We start from the raw sequence: 6,265 nt of genomic DNA, 5'->3' as shown, positions 1-6,265 counted from the left end.
GGAAGAGGGGGAAGAGGAGCATGTACATGATGGAAGGTGGATCGTAGAGATGGAGACATCAAAGGAAGAGAGTCAAGCTTTATTTGAAGGGAAGGATGGGGGGAAATCAAAGTACTAGCTAGGTGGCTTTACAAAAATGAGTGTGTTACATCAAGGAATAGCCCCCTCCTTTTATAGCCAAGAGAGGGAGTCTCTCCCAATAAATGCATCGTCCCACATGCATGGTGTGTGTGGAAAAGTCTCCCATGTGGGCCAGGTGGGTACGCACTCTCAATTGTGTGCGACAACCCTTTCCCTCATTTTTCCACATAAATCAAACCCCATATCCCAAGTCCAAGATACTCCCTTGGCCTCCTCCCAATTTTATAATACGTTCAAATATCTAGGAGGACAAGTGGAGGGTTGGCACAAGGAGTCTTGCCACCTCGTCCTACTTTCCCCATTATTTAACTTGCATTCTTGGACTATCTACACCCCCCACACATGGGCCTATCCTACATGGAGGGAATAATCCAATATAATATCCATCTCCACCTATTTTATATTACTTCTCCCATGGTCCTTGGGCCATGTTTCATTAAATGCAGGCATGGGATTGCCTAGGTGGAGGGGTGGCACATAGAGGAACCATGCCACCTTAACATTTTATAATACTACTACCATGGATTAGTAAAACACACCTTATGGGTCCTCTTACGTGGAAGGGTGGCACATGGTCATGCCTTGCCACCTCAACCCTGGGCCCTATGCACACCATATTGTATTATACTATTGCCACACGTACAAGCACACACATATATTTGTGCCTTTTACCTTGGTCAAATTTATCCATAACAACACACATGCATATGGACATGCATGGCGTGTGCATATGTGCACATGTATGGCATGCACGTGTGTGTATGCAGACACACATATGCACATCTAAGTAGAAAATTTTGAATTCGTGATTCGAAAAATATGGGAAATCTGGAAAGGTGATTCAAAGGGAGGAAAAAATTGTGCAAAAGAATGCTAGCATGTCACATTTTTTCCATAAATCAACACATCATCCATTAATATTCGTAGGAATAAAACTATATTAGGACAACTTTGTGACTCTTTTCCTGTACTTAAGCTCACAATTTGCTAGTTTATCTTATCTCAAGCTTGGTTCCCTAACCAAGAGCATAAGAGATCAAACAAGGAAAAGAAAGAAGGAAGACCCTCCAAGGTTGCAAAAGCAATCTAGAAGGTCTGAACTAAGATGGAATTTGTTTGTGGGAGTTCAGGATCTCTTGTGAGAAATGTGGTTTTGGTCTATATGTCTTTGTTTGTGGGAGTTTTAGGTTCTCTTTGTTGAGTCCCTTCAATCTCCTATGAGAAATGTTCTTTTGGTCTTTGTTTGTGTTTATGGAATTTGCTTGTGGGAGTTCTAGGTTCCCCTTGTTGAGTTCTTAGATCTCTTGTGAGAAATGTGATTTTGTTTTGTGTTTGTCTATGATGTGAGTAAATTTGTTGCTTTGTATCTTAGTTTAATAGAACACCTAAAGTCTCATTCTCACACTTTCTTTTGAATGAATATTTAATATTCTTTTAATAGAATGTGGAAGAACACAAAGAGTTTTTGTGTGTGTCTATGATTTTAGAGTTGTAAAGGTTATTAGAACACTTGTCTCATTCTTACACTTTATTTTGAATGAATATTTAATATTCTTTCAATAGAATGTGAATGAATGATTTACAATTTGAGTATATTCTTTGAATAGAATATGAATCCATGTCTCTCAATTTTCATTACTCGTTCTTACACTTTCTTTTGAATGAATACTTTATATTCTTTCAAAATAATGTGAATGAATGAAATACAATTTGCATTTACTCATTCTTGCACTTTTTTTTGAATGAATATTTTATATTATTTTAAAAGAATGTAAAATAAAAAAATCATATTCTAGTAAGGATATAATATTATGTGAATGAAATATAATAATTGATGAATGAAAATAATATTATTTTTTGATAATAATATTTGAATGAATGACAATTAATATATTGCATTCTTGAAAGTTCTTTTTAAAGCATATTTATTGCTTTCGACATAATATGTATTGCAGTATGTTTCTTTTGCATACACAAATTAATATTTTTGGGCTATGTTTTTTTTTGCAACTTCAAAAGCATGGTGCGTGGCAATATTTGGTCATATGTGATGGAGATACAAAAAGTGCATGCCTCGGTCTCCTTCGTGTAGTGCAAATATTGTGGACACAATCCATGGGTGGTTCTACTCACATCAAGCAACATTTTCTCAGAATTGGCTATGACGTTGAAGCTTGCTCATGCACTTCATATGATGTTCTTCCATTATGCAAATCGTAATTAGAGAAAGTGAAAAAAGTGGTTAATTCTACCTTGATAAGGAATCATCGAAGTCCTAATGTGAGCACTAAGGTTGATGAGACCGTTGAAGGAGAAGCATCGATAAATGTGAGGGGTGTATCAATACATGAAGGTGATGTAGATTTGCTACTAGTACCAAGCGGGTTGTCGCACGTGAGTTTTGACATGACTAATGTCAATCAGGTAAAAAAGAGAAAAAGGGGAGAATACTCATCTATAGAGGATGGTTTTCTTCGACAACAAGTGCATGAAGAGCACTTAAGATGTGGACAGAAGCATTTGTAAAAAATGGTATACCATTCAATGTCGTGAGAGATGAGATGTTTCGTAATGCCTTGAAGTCATGTGCTAGACCAAGATTTGTTTTGCTGGATTATAATAAAATGCATACGGGGCATCTTAATAGAGTTAAACATATTGTGGCAGATTGCTTAAAGAACAAGATATTGGATTTTATTCCTACATATGGGTGTAGTCTTGCTTTTGATGGATGGACTAACAAGCAAGCCAGACCCTTGATAAATGTAATGTGCATTACTCCCAAGGGAACAATGCTTTTGGAGAGTATTGGTATGTCTCTAAAAGAAAAAACTTCAGCATATATTGTAAAAATATACAAAAGAGCAATTCATAAAGTTGGTGGTAGTGAAAATGTTACTACGTTAGTAACTGATAATGCATTGAATTATAAGACTGCGGGTGAGATGATCATGGGAAAAGTATCCCACTTTGACATGGGTGCCATGTGGTGCTCATACTCTCAACTTATTGTTGAAATATATTGGACAATTGCCATTTGTGCAACCAGTGCTACAAGAAGCTAACGTTGTAGTGAGTTTTATAAAGAGCCATCAATACTTGCATGTAGTATTCAGAGAGCACTTTGTGAAGCAACTAAGGTAGTTTTGTCAAACTAGATTTGCCACATCTCTTCTGCTTCTTACTAGATTGTTGGAAGTGCATCAAGCTTTAGTCGATACTGTTGCTGATAGATGATGGGCAAATTGGCTCGAGAAAAATATGCAGTACGCAATACCAGGTAGTAAATGTGTACATCTTGTGCAATCATTAGCACTCTGGAAAAATGTAGAAACAATAAAAGAAGGTGTATATCCATTTGTGATAGTGTTGAGGATGGTCGACACTGATTCCTTTGTTATGGATAAAGTGTATTGGAAGATGTCCAAAGCAATATGATAGGTTAAAGAATTTGTGCGCTTTGCACGCAGGGAAAAGCAACACGTGGTATATTTGGCCAATAAGAGATGGAAGCAAATGCACACCTCTTTGCATGGAGCCGCACTTGCAATACATCCATAATAAAAAATGCATGCTCAATCGTAGAATCCAAAAGTCATAAGTAACTTTTGAGAGGTTTGTAAGAACTTGCTTCTAGGAGATTAAGGCAAATTGGCCTACCAATGATGAGTGAGGTATACGAACTGTGAAGGCTCTTTTGGAGATCCCTGAATCTTGATGCTATTAAGATGATGATTGCACCTACTTGGTGGAAGGAATATGGTGGAGACACATTGGAGTTGCAACATGTGTGCTCTCTATTTTTTGCATCATCAGGTGCATGTGAGCAAAATTGGAGTGCATACGATTTTATTCATTCAAAGAGATGCAATCGTTTAAAGCCATCAAGAGCTACAGACTTAGTTTTTTTCTTTGGGAATCTACGATTGTTGAAAGGGTTCAATGTTGCAGCTAGGGCAGTAAGCAAAGTCATCGTAAATGAGAATTGTTGGGCAATGATTGACTACTACAAAAATAGTTACTAAAGAGTGTTAAATGCAATATAGAGTGTTGTATGATACACATGAGGGGATGGATAGGAGAATATGTTAGGTGATGGAAGAGCCATATGCTCATATCCATCTCATCGCATTTTGTACTTGGAAGTGAAGGGATAAAGCTCTAAATATGTAGGTTGGTATGTTGTATGTGAGGGTCAGTTGACGCTTCCAATGGTGCATTAGTGCACTATTTGGTCGCTCCTGAAAGGATTGCAAGTTCGGGCGCCAATGAACATCTTCAAGGGGAGAAACTGGTAGGGATGGCGGAGCTTCATTCATCTGCAAGCGGCATTGGGCTCTGGCTCTGTGGGACCTATAGGAGTCACGGTGTCGGTGCTTTGTACAAGATGTGTTGCTTTGAGCACCGTGTTGAAGGCTTCGACCGAAGCATTGGAGGAGATGGACTGGGAGGGTCCTGCTGTGCGGTGGTGGTGTTGGAGGTATTAGATGAGTATTCAGGCAGTGTTGTCCAAGGGAGAGGAGGTTGGGTAGATTGTTGGGTGGGTTGGGCAAGATCTAGGGGAGGTGGTAATGGAATATCTGTAGGGGGAGCGGTGGTATTAGAGGGTGGCTACATTTTTTCCCTCGTCCTTGGTGATTTTCTCAGGGTATGCTACGTGAATTGCTTCAAAATTGCTCACCAAGGACTCAAGTGAGTCTTGGAGAGCTTGTAGCACCCTATTAAAGAAGATTATTATTCCAAGGGGTTGGTAGGTGGTGGACTGGTAGGCCACAAGGTGTCCTTGAGCTTGGAATACTGAGGCTCGACCGTAGGTTTGCATCCAATTTATGTCTGCATGCAAACTTTCAGGAGTGCAGACCCATGGTGTGAGTCGAGCTTTGTGAGTTGCATCACTTCATCATCCGCAGGATAATAGAATGGGATGAGTGGATAGGGTTTGGAGATCAAAGGTGCAGAGAAGAGATAGGGAAGTGGGCTGAAGGTCAAGAGAGAGATATGACATGGCTAAGATGGTTCGACAGTGGTCAAGATTATGACAGAGAATAGTTTGGAGGGTGTTAAGCAAAAGTGGAGTAGTGAGGTCTAGGTGGAAGATGAGGTTTTGTGCGCGGAGTGCATCAAAGTGCATTTGTAGGGTTTGGGCGATGGTGTGTGGTGCAAGTGTGTATGTGGCTAATTGTGCAGACCCCTCCCTGTACATCCTGAACTCCTGCTTCTTGTGGTCTTCCAACCCTGACTCCTCAGTGATGCACTAGTTTTTTATTTCTTCTTGGAGAGAAATCATGAGGTTCCTCTCTTGCTCCAGGAGATCCTATAAGGAGCGGATCTATTGGTTGTGGGATTCTTGTGAGTGCACGTATCACTGCTCTGCCTATGCTTGCTGCTTCAGCATCGTGCGTAGACTAATTCCACCTTGTCCACCTGGTCCATGAGCGTTTGGACCAAGGAATCACTAGTGGCGAGGTCATCCTTGACCTTCGTAAGAGCGAAGCTCGAGCTCTTCCACCTTGGCCGGTATTCTTTAGCTTGATGTAGTGCGGCATGGCCCGTTGCTTGAGCTACAACCATTGTAGACTCGCTTTCATGCACAAAGAGCTGGGCTTGGATGAGATTGGAGGAGAGTGGTGATGCTTGCTCCTGCCTCCTCTATAATATCATGCGGGCAACTTGGGGCAGTTGCACCATGGCTTTAAAGAGATTCATCTCCATCACGTCTATGCATGGCAACTACTCTGCTGTCATGTGGCTATAGCCTCCCGTTGCCCTATACTGGGGCACCCTACAAAATTGTATGGCCTCTACTAGGCCTGCCCATAGCATGGAAGAGGTGCCGGTGGTGAAGGATGTTGTCTCCTAGGGGCTAGTTGAGACTAAGATGAAGGGTGGAGCAGGGCTTGTTGGCATAGTTTCGGCTCCTATATGGAGACTGATATCAATTGTGTCATCGCCCAGGAGGTCTTCAATGAGAATAGGCCCTCCTTGCACCTATTTGCCCTTATCTTGAGGACCTTTTCGTTGGAGGCGTAGTTGTCATTGCATGAATTCGTGCAACTGGTGGTCCTCATATTGGTTGAGTGGCTGACTTATTTCAGGTTGCACCTGAGTGACCAGAGTGGCACTT

Source organism: Dipteris shenzhenensis, chromosome 11, assembly GCF_047967505.1.
Source record: "Dipteris shenzhenensis isolate YYH24624 ecotype China chromosome 11, Dip_SZ_1.0, whole genome shotgun sequence".
NCBI classification, from domain to species: domain Eukaryota; kingdom Viridiplantae; phylum Streptophyta; class Polypodiopsida; order Gleicheniales; family Dipteridaceae; genus Dipteris; species Dipteris shenzhenensis.
The sequence above is the reverse complement of the archived record's forward strand: the minus strand, read 5'-3'. Positions refer to the sequence as shown.